At 41.5% G+C, this 20,815-nt stretch overlaps 1 long non-coding RNA gene across 1 annotated transcript in view; it reads left to right on the top strand.

Moving 5' to 3' along the window:
• LOC142813913 (uncharacterized) overlaps positions 1 to 20,815 on the top strand; it is a 64,077-nt gene that overhangs the window by 589 nt on the left and 42,673 nt on the right. The window lies entirely within an intron of this gene.

Below are 20,815 nucleotides of genomic sequence, written 5' to 3'. Positions count from 1 at the left end.
CCTTCAGCTTTTGTCCACTCTGATAGCCCAAGCATACCCAACAGCTCTTGCTATGCGGACATGGGTATAACTTATTCCAGTGCATTATGAGTTGATCCTCAGACCATAAACCATACTCAAGCTTTTACTCAGCACAACATTTCATTCCTCTGATTACCCATCGGGGCTTTTTGTATTATGTGTCAATGAATGAGCACTTTGAACGAAATGTCCTTTATATGCCTGCGTGTTATGTGGAAGCACTGAATGGGCTTGCACATTCAGTCCTATGACAGTTCGTAGTCCGATATATATATATATATATATATATATATATATATATATATATATATATATATATGTGTGTGTGTGTGTGTGTGTGTGTGTGTGTGTGCTGTGTGTTAGGCAGTGAATGTGCTTGCACATTTTGCATGGGCGGAACATGCGAGCATATTGTGTTTAGGAAAAATTGTTTAACGATTTCAGGTACTTCGTACTCAATTATGGGACAGCACTAAGCCGTCCCGCTAAAACTGTCATCGGGAGATCACGAAAAAAAAAACCTCTCTTCTTCTGTAGATTTTCCTCCCTTTTCCCACTTCCAATTTATAGGGGAGTGAAAAGCGTGCGTGCATCATGCTTAACATCCCTGCTTTTCTTTTGCTTTTTTTGACTTTCTCTCTATGAATGTGCACAAGATGCGCGCAAGTGCATACTCTGTACTTTCCATCTTTTCAAAAAACAAGAACAATGTACAATATGTTAAATTTGGGGTGCTGTCGAACAATCGCATCACCAGTACAAACAGGTCATGTTTACGGGCCCTACAGGTGAAATGCCTCGCTGGATGATTTTGACAATCTTGTGTGTTTGTGTGTGTTTCTACTTCCATAACTCCTTCTCTCATTCTTTTCTCACCCACTTTTGTGTCTCCCCTTACTCCTTCCACAGTGCTGGGTAGTCAATCAGATATTTGTTTTTTGGATAACCTCCCCGCTTTGCCGCATCATATCTCCCTACCTCTCTTGAACTGTTAATGTCCGATGAATACGATTGACGAACAGATTATGAAATGTACTAAACTTCTACAGACGAAATTTCCGGAGCCCTCCACTACGGCGTCTCTCATAATCATATGGTGGTTTTGGGACGTTAAAGCCCGCAAATCAATCAAACTTCTACAGTGTCATGCAATGCCCTCACTTTTTGTCTCTCTGCGTCTACTAGATAAAACATTTACGGTTGAAGACATACCGAAGGGGAAAGAGAGAAATAATAAAATAGACTTCGGCGCACCATCTAAGACGTCTTTCCATCATTGTGTATCGAACATTTTTTTTTGTACCACACCCTCGGTCGTCTTGAAAAGGAGGCTGAAATTGATTTTTGAAAAAGGCCATTCTGCTTCCAGCAGCCAAGAATATCATTTGATATGAGATGTAGCCGATTCGAACTTTTTTTACTGTGTAATGTAAGCAAGAAGAATGTCGGGAAGAAAAGCAAAGAACACTGAAGATTGCATTGTAAGTCGGAGCGTATCCTTTGAGGAGAAAGGAAGGAACCCATAAACGCGTGTATGCGCGCACGAAAAGCAATATTCTTTTTCATGTGCGCTTATCGACTTCAAAGCAATTTCGACGTTAGCTGTGTCAGTCCCTGCTGAAGGGCATATTCTCAAAGAATGAAGTCATGCTTTCACAAAAGGGGATTCTGATATGTGCTATTTCTGAAAGTACGTAAGAAAAATCTACATGATTTTATTCAGTAATAAAAATCTACCTAAAATTGCTAATCTCGTCAAAAACAAAGAATTCGGTTTGATTGCTACAAGATTCAATTGCAAATGAAAGCAAGTGCCAACTGGGCTTTTCAAAGTTTACAAACGCTCTCGGAAGTACAATACTTTATATATGTTTCAAGGTAGTTGGGGCTATTTCGTTTGTGCTTCTTAACAGGTTTGCTTACGCGCCGTCTTTAGTAGTCCAACTCTGCCATATATGCTGGACAAATAGATCACCGACAAGTATAAGTGTAGATCATAGTCAGGCATGTAGCTTAGACCCTGATAGTTTGTCAATTTCAACATAAAGACTATCTGGTTGGCGCCTAATGAAAAAAGGAAAGCACACGCTACCTATACTTCTCCGCTCAACGGCCATGATAAATCTCTGAGAGAGCTGTCCTAGTTCTATGGTGCTGCTTTGTGACGGATGCTGAAAATTGAAGGACACTTTGTGAATTTCAAAGTGTCTTCGGCAAAAGCCTATAACCATTCGACTGACTTTGCCATGTCTTTTTTGTTCTTTTTTATTTTTTGTTTTATACACTCTTTCAGTAATTATGTTCTTACTGAAAGATTGTGAAAGGGAGAGGACACGACTGGTACCAATCTAGAGCACGGGTGGATGGAAGCGAGTAGTAGACACTAAAAATTTTCGCCTTAAAACAGACCACTTTTATATCACTCACTGTGCGCAGAAAAACCCGCCGCGTGATGACTTCAACTTACTTTCCTTAGCGAAGCGCTGGAAGAAGGAAATGAGAAAGAGAGGAGGTGAGAAGTAGAGAAGAGAGTAAAAAAAGATGAAATGGGGAAACACTAATGGAATTTATTAGTGAGACAAGATGCGAACCCAGGTACTGACTGTCCGAAGCCGATCATTGTATTCACTCGAATATCCAGTCACGTTAGCAGAGCAAGCGTTTATAGGAACCGTGTGACTAAATTTTTCTGAGCGAAGAGAAGAAGGAAAAGATAAAGGGAAGAATAAAGTAACGAAAAAAGATTGGAACAGAAACATACAGCTACAAAAAAGTGCATAGAAACAAAACGAAAAAAGCAATAGACAGAGAGAGAATTCAAAAGGTGGAGAAAAACGGAACAAGTAGAGAGAGAGATAAGGGAGGGGGGCATCAACATGACTTTCTTTGGGTCGACTCTGATTTTCCGGGCTTAACAGCTACTCTTCACTCCTATGTGGCTATAATTAGGCCTAACTACTACCTCTAGGCTAGGCTAGGCTATGCTGGCATGCTAAGGAAATCTTCACAGCTGCGCTGTCCTTTCTGAATTAGAACAACTAATGCGAAGCTTTCCCAGTTTTACAGTGAAAGCTGTTATGAGATCACACCTCGGGTCTCGCGCATCGCCGTAGTTATCCGCCGACGCCGCCTGTGTCCGTAACCACTGTCACACGAAGAAATAAAAAAAAACTCCCAAGCATTTCCCCGAGGGTGAACATGGTTAAGTGCGAATACACGGGGTGATGCTATGAGGGGTATTAATTAATTCGCACTATTATATTTATTAATCACACTATGGTGCCTTTATGGTGTAATGGTTCCTGGGAATCGCAATTTGATCACACGGGTGAGTTTACGTTAACTCACTGGCGAATGCCAACGGATTTTAACTTTACTCCCCCTCACGACCCGCTCTCGACGGGAGACTGAGAGAGAAGGCGGGCGCGCGAGAGAGAGGGGTGCGCGCGCAGCTGCAGCGAGCGAGGAGAGCGGAGGAGCGACACCGATATCAGCGTCGCGTCCGTGGCTTATTCGGTAGAGCGTCGCGCTGCGGCCCGCCAAGTCCTCTTTCTTTTAAAGATAGAGAGAAGACTGGGGACGCCGCCGACGGTGGTGGATGGTTTGGGGTCGCTTATAAAGTGTATTCGCACTTAAAAGAACTAGTACCAGTGCCACAGACGGGCTCGAACTCGGGTCCGCTAAGTTCCAGCTCGGTATTCTACCACTGAGACTATGCAAGTGCTTGGGACTTGTTGGCAAACTTGTCTTAGGCAGGCTTGATGTCGGGGAAGCAATAACGTTAATACGACTTATAAAGCATTTTAAAAGAGCGAAAGAACAACCAGTCATCGCACAATGCTATTAGCGTAACGAGTGGGTCGTCCAATGTTTCAACCTATTACAAAAGCTTGTTATTGTTCTACTAATAACTGCGGTGCATACCCCTTTCAGGCACAATTCCTCATCGTCGTCAGACACTGCATGAACAATTGACACAAAATTCCTTGCAAGTATTTAGGGTATACCACGCTTCTCAGAAGAATGACGAAAAATAGCATATCGAATGCCGGCTTACTACCCAAAAATTGTTATTAATAATGCCGTAGTGGGTATCAAGCAAATGTGCTTGCAGCAGTTACCCATAGAGTGTTTAGAAGAGGCTCTGAATCAGCCGATCTCCCACAGTGGGTATGAGCCACAAGTGAAGGGCAACAAGAACAAGAACAAGGCTCTGAAAGGCCACTATTATAACTTTCGCTGTGACTGTGCACCGCCTTCCGCGCAGGCGTGGCATTTTTTTTTGTTGTTGTTCCGTAGTACTTGCAGAACAAGACATTTCTTTATGTGACTTGCGCTTGCAGAAAGGTTGAAGAGCACTCTACATTTTTTCTGTGTTACTATACGCATAAAAAGGACTTATAAAAAGCAATTGGGGAACCTGTAAAAGATCACGTCAAGTGCCCCTTTAATACACTGCTATGAAATCGCCTACTGAAGGGTAAATTCGACGGCTCTAAAGGACTTCACGAATGCCTGTCTCTGACGTGAAGAACAAACTGGAGACCATCAAGAGCGAACACGCAAATATATTTTCGTAAAGTTGTCATAGTATAGTGTATGGCTAATATATATTATCACTGACAACAAAATACGATATGTCTAAGCCAGGTGATAAGAGGCAAAATTCGGGAATGGCCACTGATGACGTATAACGCCTTTTGCATGTCGCCGGCATGTCGCCTTTTGCAGTGCCATTCCACCACGAGTTATAAGCATTGAAGTGAAACGGGAATGACCTGGGAAAAAGCCAAAAAAAAGTAAACTTGCAATCACGAATGTATCCGCATTCCATCAGTTCCGACCCGTCATGATCGATGCGCATTTTAAGATGCTGCCCACTCATCGATAAAAACGAGTATCCTAAGTGAACGCTAAACTTGGCACTGCTTGACTGAAAGTTCGACAATTTGTCGCCACGAGTTTAACGTATTCTTCATACGAAGCTGCCGACAATGTCCATCCGAAGACACAACAGATCAATGCGTAACGACGTCATAGCGTGCAAACAGGACGTTGGCCATGAAAGGCTGATGACAAGCGTAGAAATCGAAAGTACACAGTTCGATACGGAACTCTGCAAAAAAGCTTTACGAAGTTCCCTTGACCGCTGTAACCTTCTGTTTCCTTTCTTTTACCAGTATTCTCGAGGGCCTTTCATATATTGTCTGCTCCAGATAACTTTTTGGTTGAAACACAACTGACCAAGCTTCTCGTCAGGTTCCTTGACAAACCACATGAAAAAAAACACCATGTTGTCTTAGCAAAGCATTGGAGACACTAGCCTTTTTGAGCAGCGCGTTGCACTGTAAGTGCAGCGTCAAAAACGCTACGGTCGTTAGAATTCCTTGTGTGTGCCTTCTAGTATAAAGACACACATACAAAACATCGACGTGTTGTTATGATGCCTCAAATATGTGCAATAATATCCTTTCAATTGACAATCGCACAAGTATGAACGCTGAACTTGAGCAATATTGGTGGGCGCTGTGGATGGGGTTGGTAGTTTTAGGTATCGTTTGGCGCCGTTAGAGAAATCGTTACTACGGATAAACAGACAAATGTACAGACAGACCGACAAACAGAAAGACAGACAGACCAAATTTTTGGCGTCGAAGGTCCTGAATAAAGACTATCGCCCTTAAAACCACGTAGGGTCGACAAACCACACCCATACTAACGCTAACTGGCAATAACATTGCACGCTGCCTTGCGCTCCATGCGCCCTCGTTTGATGCATCCGAGTAGGGTGGTGGTAGTAGTGGTTAGAAGAGGAGAAAGGTACCTAATTTTTGCAGCCCGGTCAAGAGCATGGCGCAGTGCCTGCGAGTAGTGACTGAGGAATACGAGGGCGCATCTGCAGCAATTCTGGTGGAGGACAGAGTGGCACTTTCGGGAGCAGCCGTTAAGCACTCTGAAGGCACATGCAAGGGACAATGGCGCGCAAAAAAAGGCGATGAAGAACGAACGACACAAAATTGTTAAAAAACATAGCACATGGGATTAAAACAGTAACATTGTGCGTTAGAAAAAAGAAAGTGAATCTTGACGCTTAGCTTAGTGCAAAGTCCCGGCAAGCCATTTCTCGTGACGTATGCTCAGCGAGCGAAAAAGAATCATCCTTCTGCGTGCCGGCACGGCGCCGACTTCTTCGTAGCCCCGGGGAGATAGTTCCATCAAAGAAAAGTTTGCGCACATTTTGGTGGCAGCATCCGCGGAGGGTTGTTGCCACGTTCCACTGCAAAAAGTCACATTACTCATATTGAAAAATGCGAGCTGCTTCGCAGCGACTGCTTTTAGTCTGTCGCCTTTTATTTTGTGCGCATGTTTCGCATACTCATCTGTGATTATACAGTGAGCTGAAACATTGAGGAAGGGTGTAAGAAGAATGAAAAGTAATAATTTAAGTGGAGTGTGCGTAACGCTGGTCTATGAAGGATAAAACACTGAAGCAGCGAATACTGTTGTGCTGGAAGGAAATGCACACATGTTTAGGTCAATTAGTTGCACTTCTTGATGAGCTGATACTAATAACAAGAATGCACAGACATTTTTTTGCTTCATGTGCGCAGCTTGAGTTCGCAACTTGCCTCGTTGTTCTATTAAAAGAGAAGTTTCCGTTTATAATATTATTGAAAAAGTGCAAAGGTTTATATGTCCAGCAAGGTTTTCTTGTTTTTGCGCCACTACCAAGAGTTTCGCAAAAAAAAAGAATTCTAGAGATTTTACGGGAAAAACAATAATAAAATGAGTGACAGAATTTTAGGAATTCCAGCAATTAAAGTATTTTTAGAATATTTCTGTTTTTATGCACGGTACTCGTGTATTGTAAGCGGCATATATTTTTTTCAATGGAACAACTATTATGATAACTTTTCCGTGATAACCACGTCATGGGGCTGTAAATTTGTCCATTGAAGGTAGCGTTTCCTCTCATGTACGTAAGTCGTGGTTGAAAAGCACACTACTCGAGAAAATTTTCTAAAAGGAAGATTCTATTACCATAGACGTGTGCATTGAGAGCGCGATGAGGCCACGAAAGTGCCACGAAAGTGCCACTTAAGTAGGTAGAGTTAACAAATCTTTGCCTTTCTCTCATTTTTCTCTCTATTGATTTCTCCATTTTCTTCTGCTTCTCGTTTCTCTTTTTCATCTTTTCTCCTAGAGTACGGTAGCAAATCAGATTAGAATAGTTTGTCCTATCTGTCTTTCTTTGCTTTCTCCTTATCTCCACGTAAATTTTCGAGCATGCAACCTAGGCTCATATAACATGAACTGAATGTACAGATTTTAAACAGCTGACGCGCTGAAAAGGATAACAACGGACTAAGAGAACAACGAGGGCAAGTGCTAACTCGCAACAAAAGTTTTATTGCAAACCACCAAGAATATATACTTGTCACATGACATCACAGTCAAATCAATGAACGTACAAAAATGAAAACAAAACCCAAACAGCAGTGAATTTACATGGATAAACTACCTGCCGGTGAATTCAAGTAATCTAGTTATTTTTTTTTGTTAGTGCTATGGATGGCTTACTGACGCGCGTTTAAGACATGGTGTTACATGTTTAGTATTCTATGTTAGTATTTCATGTTACCAACTAGCTCGCTCCCACACCTTGCTTCTAAATGTATAGACGCTGGAAACAAAAATACGTGTGTTACTGAACCTTAAATTATTGTGCTTCAGTACGTAAGTGTACAGTACATTAAAAATGCAAGAAGATTAAATTTAAGGACTCCTTTTTTTGTTAGACATAACGTTGTAAAGAACTGAGAGATAATAATGCCAAGTAAATTATAGAGGATGCTAGTAAAGTTTTTTGTAATGTAATTTATGATGAAAGAATAGTGGAGGAAAGATAGGTTGTCGTGGGCAGAGACCGAACGCTTAAATGCACAGGTATGGCGAACAAAGTGGACGGGGGGATATCCGTCGTGGTTCCTCATTTGGTTGAGCGACGGACGCGTTATTCTAAAGTGGCACGTTCAGTACCTGCCCACGGCAAGTTATCTTTTCACCCACTCTTCTTTCTTGACGATTACATTTCAATCACTTCTACATTCCAGAGACGTTCCTTCGCATTGCTGTCTATGAGCTTTCAATATTATTGTTTCTAAAAAAGAAAGCAAGCATCTTGAACATTGAGGAAGTCAGAGGAAAAAAATTACGAACTCTCCATCATAAGCGTTATTTGATTTCGAAGTGCCAAAATAAATTAGCAATGCTAGCTGTATTCCTTCACGCTTTTCGTATCTTTTAGTTTGTTTTTCATGAACACTGCGTGCGTGTCATGAACACTGCGTGTCATGAACACGGTGGACAAACACTGCATGATAAAATTTAGAATAATATAATTTATATAATAATATACAGGGTCTTACTTCAGAAAAACTATGACATCCTTGTGAGGGAGGCCGCTGTGGAGGGCTCCAGCAATTTCGAGCATCTAGTGTTCATTAAAGGACACTGACATTGTTCGACCATTCATAACCTGATGGCTTACATGAAAAAAAAAAGTTGTTTTGCCTTTCTAAGATGAATGCATAGCCTTATCGTATTAAAGATTATCTTCGCAAAAGTTTTGTAAAGATGTGTTTTCACAATATAATGTAATGGGTTGTCATAATTTTTTTAGCCTAAAGTCGCGAACTAAAGAACTTTTATTTACATGAAAAACTTGAAATAAGAGCTATGGTGCTCTACAACATACATTTTTCTTCTTTCTTTTAGGGAAATTTTTTCTTTATTTTGAAATGAAGATTACAAGCAAATACAAAATGTTAAAATCAATATTGCATTAAAATACATCCCATTTATGAGGGAAGAGTGTTAAGTCCGCCTAAAGAAATTTGTTTCGGGGACTTAGACAAAAGATTTCAGCGCTTACACTTACAAATAAGTTGTATGACAACCTATCCACCTAAAACAAATGATAAGTGAAGTCAATACGTCTGCAAGGGAGGCCCAAAATTGAAGGAGCTAACAATAAAACGTGTTGCCTTTTTGAATAGAAGGCGCGTCAGTGTTTTGCATCCTATTAAAGTTTGCCTTGGGTGGCTTCGGATTGAAGCTAATTTCAACGAACCCTCCTACGGACACGTATGAATCGATTTGTGATTGAACAAGCTATTTTTATGAAGTAATTTTTAGGAGCTTAACACAAGCGTATTGCACGCAAATTGCTCGAAAAAGAGACAGGTTGAAGGAAGAAGAAACGAAGAAAATGTATTGTGATATGAGGCCACTCAAGCATACTCGATGGATTCGCCCAAATAACAGACTTTTTGTACGTTTCCACCCACCTGTTTCAACACTGCGTACGCCATAATTATTAAGCGAGAAGCGGCGTGCCGTAACAAGAAATACTGACCTTTGAGCCACGCTTGCTTAATTTACCCAAGTTATCTGTTCCAGCAGCTCAAAGACTGAAGAGGTGCCGCTTACGCCCATTACCTGGAAGGAGTTGAGTGGAAATAGGGCGCAAGCACAAAGCATTAAATATCCGCTATTCAGTCGAGTCGAATATTGTTGTTCTAGAGACTAGGAAGAAAAAAATTTGAAAACGGAAATACATATGCTTTGTTTGTGAGTTAGGAGACAAAAAAAAAAGTGTTTCCAGACACTTTTGCATGCATTCTAATACTATCAAACAATGGCGTAGCAAAAAGGATGAGGAGTTTGCGGTTTCGTAACTTCCAAACCCCCTCTTTTCACCCTATGTCAATGCATGTACATGACCCGTTGATATATACAGATGTTCACACATAAACACTATCTACTTTCTCGTTCCTACTCCCATCCAGCAAAAAAAAAACCTCTCTCTACATTCCCGCCTTTTAAAACTCGCTTTCTAGTGCAACACTGTCCGCAAACCTTTCGCCTGTATGAATTATGATTCAACTGTGAAATCTGGTGGAGAAGATCAGCTCCTTTTGTACAGTGCACCTTTGGCGCAACCTTCGAGAAATGAGCGTGAGTGGGAAGTTTGATAATTTGAAAGCACACGACAGGGCAAACTATAGCGCAGTTTTCACGGGAAGCAAGACAGGACAATCCAAATAAAGCAAGACAGCTACGGTTCGGCACGTGTGCGCTTGTGGGCACACTCGAAAGATAGCAAGAAGTGACCTGATTAGAATAAGAAGGGGTCCTGTGGTGAAGAACGGCGATGACCGCTAACAAGCACTGTCGTACATGCGGGCGATGCCTCCTCACCGACCGCTTCGAAAAGGCGGACATTCGACTGTTGACTGTTTGCAGTAAAGAAGAATTCCAGCAAAAGTGTTCGCTTCCGAAGCGTATATGGAGAGCAAGTTTATTTATGTTGTCATTCAGGAGGAAAACAAAAAAAAAAAAGCTTGCGGACGGGACTGAAGGCCCCTTCTTAGAGATGCGGTGGCGGCGTTCTACGTTCACATAATTGAATGCTTCGGGGGGCACTTGAACGATGCGAGCCATGTTAACAGAAAAATCAACAACAATGATAAATAAACAAAACCACCGGACTTTCGCTTCGTACTATCTCACTGTACTTACTTGCGGGTCTCTCGACAGTGGCAATTCTTTTTTACTTGCACGCCTTCTAAGTAAACACAAGATTGAAATGTTTAGAGTGTAACTTTGCTCACTTTATAATGACGTTGCTGGTAGTGCAAAAGTTCATGAGTTTCTTTTGTTTTCAATAGGTTCCCGTCACTTGCTGAGCATGTGAAGCCTGGCAAGCAGAAGTGTTCACTGTCACACGTTGTTTCACTTCGGTAGCTATGTTACCGATAACTGGTTATAAATAGACGCGAATAACGTGAGTGCTATTTGAAAATACAGATTGGTAATTTTGCTGGCTAAATTGCACAGAAGCCTGTTCCGATTCTGTACCAAGGACGCCGAGAAGCTTTACTTGCTTGTTGCAATATAGTCGGCCGGTTATAACAAGTCTTCCCGTGCCCACAGCAGGTGTTCATTAATGCATTTTTTTTGTTGCTGCTTGTACAACATGGTCAAACTTTTCGCTAACGTCCGGCAATCAGAGTGAACACAGATAGATACTGTAACTTTTAATCAATTCTGTAGATACATGCTGTACATATAATCTAATATTTTTTGCTTATTAGTCGTATGAATGTCCTTTATAAATGCCTGCGTGATATGCTTTGGGCGAGTTGGCTGATACCTATTTAAAAACGTTAGTTAGTGAAAAATGAGTAAATTTTCTCGATGAAACTTTGTGTCCCTCGTTGTATTTATTTGTGTTTCCCTGTGCTTTTAACCATGTGTCATATTATTGCAATTTTATTTACTGTTGCTGCAATCCACCTTCAACGCTGTGAAATATTGCTCAAAGTACGACCGCTATAAATTGCGGTCAGTCATAGAACACAGTCGAGAATAAAGTGAAATTAAATTAATTTTTTGTATTGCAAAGCCTCATCTTTGAATAGCCTACGGATTGCAAAAATAGGACGCACCTGTAATATTGCGAAGCCGTACGTATTCAAGTCAAGAGCTCCACTGAATCTGGACATTCGCACAAGGACTGGACATTTGTGGTGAGCTTTTTAAGGAGTGATGAGATGCCATGAGCGAAATGTAACCTCTAGTACTCCAACAAAGTAAAAAAAATGACTTAAGGAAAACCGGACACCAGGAGAGAAAGAAGGGGCACAGAAATGAAAAAGAAATGCTTTTACCAAAAAGAAAACATAAAATATCAGTACTAGATTGAGACCCTCGTTTTCGCGTTCTGTTCAGATCTTCAGATCAATATCATCGAGTTTTTTTTTTTTGAAGCGGTATTCTTCTCAAAAAGACTTATCGGTCTTTAACACCGCTTGAGAGAAGGAGATATTAGCTTAGAGCCACGGTAAAGTGTTGTACTTCGATACCTCCCAGTAAAGTTTGAGGGGCCTGGCTCGTTGCAAGAGGTTCGGCGTTACGTATGTAAGTGTTCTTGTTTCTGGCTTGCGTATTCTTATAAAACAAACAAGCGTTCGGGTCTATAGAGAATTGCTACGGTGAAGGCTGCGTTGTTGTTGAAGGAGCAGGAAATCTCCAGCCCCTTCTCATTTCGCGAAGAAAAGCGTGCACACAACCAACATTTTCGAAGCGAATGACGCCCCGAACGCGCCACAAAGCGCTTGTGAAAAATGCTTGGAGTTGTATGTACAGCGAGAATGGCCTTCGTGATGGCTGCGCTTCGGCGCTCTGAGTTCCTGACGTGAAATGATGCGTTCGTATTGTAAGAATAGAAGTAGGAAAGAAGCATTCAATGATAGCCCATGTTTCACCTCCCGCAGACGTCACTTTTACAAAACCGCATGGCGAATAAACTTGGTGCCGGGAACATTTACGATTGCACGCTGCTGCCCTTTATGCGCAAAATACATTGTGACACTATTCACTGGCGATTTACCTGTCCTGTAACGTTTTGCGCCAAAGCTCTCAAAAGAACTCAATAGTGAAGCACTTGGAAAGTGTCTCAATATCTGTACCATTATCTTTCACTTACTATATAATATATTTCTTTGTTCATAAGGGTTCAAAAATACAAAAGAAACATCGCTCAGCTTTGTCTACCGTTCTTGACGTGATACCATGTTCCATCGTAACCAATAAAATGCAGCGCGCTGAAGGGTAGATTTCACTTTTTTGTACTGTTGGCTCACTAAAAAGCAGGCGTCTTCAGAGCTCGAAAATATCCTGAGCTTATCCCGACTTTCGCCAAGCTCTGGCGATCCTGCATAGCGCCCTTGGAGCACAAAAACTGCATTCAAATCTATTTTAAACGTTCTATCACTCGTAAATATTATTGATAAGTTCATACCTGCTTCCAATGATTATTGAACAATCCCTGTGAGTTGATAGGTGGTAATATTTTACGATAATAGTATGGAACAACGATGATGACAACAGCAACAATCATGACGACATCGTGAAAAAGACTGCAACGTGTGTTTGCGTCATGGTTACGAAGGAAGGACGTAAAAATATAACTGTCACGTGTTGACAGCATGTCAGGAAAAGCGAGACGTGAAGATGGCGGATCAAAGACAATGACATAAATCTGAGGCAATTTCTTAACAAATATCATGAATTGACAGCAGTAGAAAGACTGACTACATCACAATGAAGACGTGTTTCCATTGGAGCTCGAGTAATTACTTGGCTTCATTCTTGTTACTTCAAGGCGTATCACTTAGCTTTTGATCTGTAGCGGGGTGGCAGCCTGCTCAACTATCAACACTTATGTAAAAACATGTAAGGTGCCATGTCTGAGGTGCATCCTCCGAAACAGAGGCTGACCGACAAAGCAAGCCAAAGTCAAAAAGGGAGGCAGGGAAGGCTTCGCTTATAAATTCCGTACTTGGATCAAACCAAAGCGGACAGCGGTAACACAATAGATGGCACCGTGGTCAGCGACTCATGCTTCAACCTCAGTGACAGCATGAACCTTTTCAATGTTTTGCGTTGAGAAGAAAACGGTCACAAAATAAACGTTTTTATTCGGTGAATCTAGGGCAAACAGAGGTTTCTTTTTTTCAAAGGCACATAATGTACCGTTGTATTTTCTTCTTTGCCTCTCGCACAACTGAGCAATGGCCCAACTGAAGTCAAGAAAATGCTTATGCTTTGAGGAGTAAAATCAAAACGCGTTACGTCTCCATGAAAAACGGACTCAACTTGAACACACTACCGAGAAATATAGGGACGATAATGTGTGGGCTCAGGGCACACCATTTCAGCTACTTTATTTATTTATTTACATAAATAAATAGAGTAGATAAATAAATAAAAAATGTACTTAAAATCTTCTCAAGACGGGCTGCCTGCTGATTTTAACTGATTTTACTGCGGCTATGGTTCGCACACTGATGTATTGTGTCCTTTTATTTCATAATTGTAGCTAAAGCTAAGTTAAAATTTGTGATGGAGTTAAAACCAAGCAATATATGCAGACCATTTCTTTTTCCTCACACTTTAGTTCCTGGGATGCATTTACTGGTTCCTTTTTTTAAATGTTCATATAACCATTTTCATTGCAGTATGACTATTCTCGTTTCTTCCTCTATCTTATGATTTTCTCGTTTTGACATTTAGTTTTGGTGTAGTCAGCACTTATGATCGCAGTCTCCCACACTGCCTTTGTCGGTAACAAAAAGACTGCTGGTTTGGCTTCACCTATCACATATTAGTTCAAGACAAAGTGCTCTTTACAGGCCAGCGAAGGGAGCCTCGGGGGATTTAAGAGGGGGAATGCGACAGTTCTCGTCTTCATTAAATGTGATGGCTGCTAGTGGTCTTATATATCGGACAAATAATGACTAAGAATTCTATGCATATAAACAACTTTACTATTCCGAAAAGTTTATGCTTATGAAAATTGTGTTTTTTTGCTTTGCTCATTTGCACAAAATGCGATAAACAGATTTGCATGATTTCGAAAGTTATTCTTCTCTTCGTGTTTTATTTGTTGAAAATTTTAATTGAAATGTGTATTTTTATGTTCTTTATGGGTTCATGTTTTTCGGGACCTTAACCTTAAAGTTTTTCGCTGGACCCACTATGTTGTTCATGTCGGTATGGGGCTCAAATACTGACAGGAGGATCGCGGGGTGGAATTCCGGTCGCGATAGCCGCATTTTCGGTGTAGGCGAAAATATTTGAAGACCGTGTTTTAGACTTGGGTGCACGTCAAATAACACCAAAGGGTTGAAATTTTCGAAGTCCTCTTCTACGGCATCTCTTCGCGTATGTTCCAAGACATTAAACCCCAACAAAAATTAAGATTTTCTCGTTCACCAATTGGGAAATGCAGTTGTGCAATATTTCGCTGCATCATGTAGTGCCTTTTTTATACTAAAATTATTAGGGCATGTGCAATATGTTATCGTCTATCATGCATTGACCTACGTTAGAGTACTTAGACGTGATTTTGTTAGGAGTGTGACTTTCTCAACCAATATAATAGATTAGAAAGAGGCAAGTGGTAGCGCACTTAAAAAGATTTAAAAGAGCACCACAAAAGCAAGGCGAAAAAAGCACAGGACGACACGCACTACGGGCAGCGCATAATTTCGTGTTCTTCCACCTTTTTTTTGTGACTGTCTCTCTACACTTATCAAGTAATAATGCGAGCCAACTCGCCCAAATTTTATTCATACTAGCAGTAACACATAACGTCTAACGATTGCTCGGCAGCGTGAATATAGGACATGTGGAGTTTCCGGGCCCTCATATCACGAAGCCTGTACCGTAGTGCGCACAGCTGTCAATTGACACGACATTATGCGGTTTCTGTTATGTGTCAAGCAATCATAGTTGCTCGCTGCACTGTAGCAGAGGCTGGCTCGTAGTGATGAACGAGAGCAATACACTTGCAAGTCAAGTTATGTCAGAGGGCTTACTAAACTGCAATAAGTAAAAAAGGCATGTGACTGCCACGACTTGTGGATAAACATTGATTTTATTGCGACCACCAAGTGTCTTTGCACGTGTGCGTATTACAAGAGGCTATGCATGTGTGTGTGTGTGTTTTAAAAAGAAAAGATTTTTTGTGTTTGTGTATGCGCACGTAAACGAAATTCCTTGACAACAATGATTTCGAAGACTACAATGTTTCAGTGGTGGACCACATTTGTTACGTCTGAATATTGTTGTTCATTTGTAGGTGATAAAACCTAATAATACGTCTAGTGTTTCCACGAAAGTCTGCTTGAACATTTTGCGCGTCAACATTTTGAATATTACACTGTGCTTTGGAAAGAAATCTACCGAGTTTTTTTTTGCATTCTAACCCATACAGACATATAAGCCTTGTACGATTTGTCTGACGGCTGGTTTTTTTCTTGATTGTTTTCACGGTACTCTTACATAGACCTAGTCAATCGAATGAGCTTAGTGAGCAATAAGACTGACGTGGTCAAATTTGGGCTCATGATGTTCAATTCACTAAAATTCAGTAAGCGAGAGATATCTACGAAATGTTCGAGTGATTTAGTGACTCAGGCGTTATAGCACTTTGAAAATGGTGGAATAAAAAGCGGGTGGTACTTAGGTGTCGATAGTATTAACTAAAAATAATTTTTAGTAAAAAGAGATAAACTAGAAAAATAAAGACATACAAGCGTAAATGTCTTATTGTCAGTTGAAGTAGATAGACATATCTTTGCAAATCATCAGCGAGCATTCGGCGTTAAGGCCTCACTTAGTTTCAACTCCTACGCTTTCGTCTTTTCGCAGTTTAGGTGCATTGATAGCGCCGGGCGTAATGTTGGTTCCTTTGTAAGGGCAAATGGCTGAGGCAAGGCCCCGCTGAAATAACTGGAATGAAAAGAACGAACAAAACCAAACAAGGATGCGAAGCATGGCTAGCTCAGTTCTTTCTCCTCAAATAAATCTCGGCTATGAAGGAAACAGTGACTGTTCTAAAACAGAGTAAATTTAACTGCAAGTGGAACAATTCATTTTGGACAAAGACCGATTTTGAGGACCACAGAAAAGAACCAACTATCGGCACCTTGATCATTTCTCAAAACGGCGTTTGGAGGAAATGAGGGGGTTCCCATTTCAGTCTTTAGAAGTTGAGGGGGGGAAGTGAGGGCTGAGATAACAAGTGGAAGTAATGTTATTGTTGACCTATTTTTTCCTTTTTTTTCTTGTTATAAAGCTTGGATGAAGGTGAATCGTTTCAAGAGCGTTGCTTCACCAGTTGCCTCCGGCTTTATTTTCCGGCCTTTTGACGTGGAGGCGTCGTTTAGAGTTACGTGTGTCATTGTTCCGCGTCTCTTCTTGAGCGTTCGTCTTCATATCAGTTCGCCTTACTTAGTGATTTGTCCTGCTTTACGGAGCAGAAGAAGGCAAGATACCGAAAGTAGAGTTTAAAAAATACTTAAGGAATGAGATTCGCTTCGATGTTGTACAGCGTTTAAGTTTCAGCAGTAAGTGTACCCATAAAATAAAGTTTCACAATGGTGACCATCTTCAATCTACAAAGAAAATAGAATTGATCTTAGGCTTGTTTTTTTGTGTTCAACCTAATGAAACCTTTACAATAAAGCCAAGGCAAACGCATGCCCAGAATGTGTAGTTTTCACTGCATTGTAGAAATCACACGATGAATGCGAGTTCATGAAAGTCATCGTAAAGACAACATGCAACTGATACAGACCAAGGGTTGTGGGTTCACTTCCTATCAAGGGCGATGTTCTTTTTAATCCACATTAGTTAATTTAAATATATATCGTAATCGTCACATTATAGCTGGAGCCTTCAAAATAATGCTCATATAGTATTATTAGATGTAGAAAAAAAGACTCTAAAGTAAAAACAGAAAGAGAAACATAGAAGCAGAGGGAAAGATTAAAGAGTGATGGAAAGAAAGGGCTGTAAACAAAGGAAGAGAAAATGAGATCGCTTGAAAAGATTATTTTCTTCGCGAGGGGTGAATTTAACCTTCGTATAGTCACGGACTGAAGGAGAACACTAACAAACGATACGCATTTACAGACAGGACTGAAAGCTTAGGTGTCACCTTGCTAAAGAAAACTGCATATCCCTTGCGTGACATTGCGATGGTTTGCTATACCTCCACTTCTCTGCTGGTCATCGGTGTTTGAAATACCTGTGCTACGCCTATTTTGTGGCGAGAGCTACATTGACCGCGTCCTCGCCATTGCATTGTGACTGGTGGCCCCACCCCAAGTTGAACAATTGCCGAAAAGCCCCCGCAGCTGTCAGCACTGCTCACCCCACCGTGTGGCATGAAGTCAGAGCAGGAGCCGATGAAACTGCGTTAAAACAACAGAGCAGGAGCCGGCGTTGCATCGCATATACAGAAGGGGCTGCTCAGTGGAATTTATTGACGGATATGGCAAGACAGTCGGAGATACTGAAAGAAAACCTAGCTTCGTCGTCAAAACGAAACGAAGCAGAGGCAGCAAGCTGAAGAGACGGAGGAAGAACGAGCCTCGAGAAGCGTAACCATACTGAGAACCAAGCTAAAGAATAGGATTAACCGAACTTATCGCTACACGCACTCAGAAATAGTTTAGTTATGCCACAGCCAATTTTTCAAAGTGTGCTTTGGAAGACGATGTTCCACATCAAGCACTATTCTATGCTTTTTTCACGTGATTTTCTTTAGCTAGTGACATCGACAAGCCACAAAGCCTCGTGTACTTCGCGAGAGTTGCGCGTATGGTGTGTGGCGTTGGGTGAGTCTTACATTTACAAAGTCGAGTGGTTATGCAGAACCACGTGGAACAGACTTGTGTTCACAAGCGAAAAGCTGTTTACTTGAAGCACGGTACTTATAGGAAAACGAAGAGGGGCAAGGGTGTATAGGAGAAGAATTAAGGAAGTGGCAAAGCATGCGAAGCACTCCACTGTGCTTCAGTAACAGGTAGCTTGCCAATTACAGCACTCACTTGAGCAGAACAAGTGGTCAGACATCATTAGAGGCAGCTTTTTATTTTGACTGTAGCAGTAATCAATGGCACAAAAGCAACCACATTAAGGGCATCCCGGTGTTGTGGGTGACACGCCAACGTTCATTTAACACTCACTGATCCGTGTATGACGTATGACCGCACGCTTGCCGGCGTTATCGAGCTGGGAGTATGGTCTGGCTTACGGCTGGAGGGCTTTGCATTTGAGCGCTAAGCTCTTTGATTTAACAAGACTTCGGGAAAGAGAGCTATTATGGCCGGGTAACGAGTAACTTAAGCTTGGATTTACATCGTTGATTAGTTTCTTTTGTTTCATGCTGTGACAAGAATAAGAGTATTTCAGGAGATATTGCGGCAAAAAGGTGGCTCTGGATTCTTCATTTCTCTAACATAATGCAGTTCGTATTGTAAAACTGCCGATAAATCTATATTAATGAACACATCAGTTCACAATACGAGTCCTAATCTCACTACTTCAGTACACATGGTCAACACGACTGACCACTCAAATGAAATGTCCACATGTTACTTATGTGTACGGCCTTAAGCATGCGGAAATCGAACCTTATACAACGTGGCCTTGACCCTGTTTGACTCATGCCGGCGCTGCCAAGCGCCGGATACGGCAGGCTTGGTGCAGCTAACGATAGATGGTGCGTGGGTCTATCTCACTAATAAAATTTTCATCTCACTTCTCCCTGACTGGTGGGTCGGCTACACTGACTGGGCAGGTCGAATAATTATTGATTTGCAAGGAATAAGAGAATTAGTAACAGCAAAATGTTCGACCCAATAATGATGAAGTGCAGCGTCCCTCACTAGGAAGCTTCCGAAATTACATTGAGGTCACGTACCTGTTCGACGCAGCCACACCGGATATAGCCAACAAAAGAAAATGTAAGTACTGGCGACAATGAATGATGTAGAACAAGGGCGTTCTCTATTGTGCCACCCCCGATAACGAGTGACGCGGGAGCATTCGTTACAAGCACGTTGTACAAGGTCATATTTTTAAAAAGAGGAGTGTCGAAATATTTCGTGAAAGTATACGCTTGCAGCAATCATAAAAAAACAACTAAATAACAGGGTTGGGCAGGCTTTTGATGCTAGAAAGGTGAATAACGTTAAATCTGCGCTAGATGAAAAGCAACGGTGATATGGCCAGAATAAATCCGCAAAAGGAGTAAGGAATGGAAACCTTAAAGAGAATTTACTCGATATTTCGTTTTACTGTTTGCACCACACTTTCAGGGGCACGTTCCCAGACACACTCTGCAAGACCATCAGAAGGGTCATCCCACTGCTTTTTTTAACAACAGGAAAGGGACGTTCCCGTAATTCATACTGTTCACTGGCTTGAACAGCTCGCTTGTTTTGTCACTGAAAAAGCTAGATGCGATACAGTACGTATATTAAGCTTTCTAATGCAATCATGCCGGCTATACCTATTTACAGAACTCGGAACATCACTGCACCATTCCCAGTCAATGAATGACGTGGTGACCACATCGCAGGCTATAACTAAACTATACCACACTGATGACAGTTATAGCGCGAGAACAGAACGACGACAAAGAGTTCTTGCGCCATAACTATCGTCATGTCATACCAACTAGCCAAAACTGCCACACATCTAAGATACCACGCTGTGCGCAAAAAAGAGCAAATTCCGAAATCCCGGATCTCCGAAATTTGCCGGATCTATATTGCCTAATATTGGCGTCCTAGTGTAAAAAAACCGTATTTCCTAAAAACTTTCTTTTTCTTTCTGCTTTGCAGGCTTCCTAATGACGTTCGCATGTCTAGTAGCCAATTTTCTCCTACCTAAGGCTTTTACACCAGCCAATAATTCATATTTTGGGCCCCAGGTGAAGCATATATGTAGAACAAACTATACAAAGTACAACGCGTGTATAAAAATAAAGACGGGGCTACGGCACCATGGAAGCATCGACCCGGCAAATGGAGAAAGTGTCTGAGTGAGAAGTACCTTGTCTAGGAACGCGGCCGTAAAAAGAGGCCAAGCACGAGAGATGGTTTCCTACTTACTGAGTTCAGAGAGAATTTTCAGTCTATCTGGCTTCTCATCGTAACCAGTATCTTCCAGACACGGTGCTTCCCTCTTACGATGAGCGTATCTTGTATGCCTTTCTTTTTTCCTTGAGTTCGACGCTTCATTGCTCAGTTCCGTTTCATACGGCGCGTTCCAACCTAATTAACTTCTTTTCCACCAAGCCCTTTGCTACGTGCACTGGGCGAGATAAGACGGACGCATAGACCAGCTGGCAACGCCCTGATAGGTA

Source organism: Rhipicephalus microplus, chromosome 4 (assembly GCF_043290135.1).
Source record: "Rhipicephalus microplus isolate Deutch F79 chromosome 4, USDA_Rmic, whole genome shotgun sequence".
NCBI lineage: Eukaryota > Metazoa > Arthropoda > Arachnida > Ixodida > Ixodidae > Rhipicephalus > Rhipicephalus microplus.
This window is presented reverse-complemented; position numbering and strand designations above follow the sequence as displayed.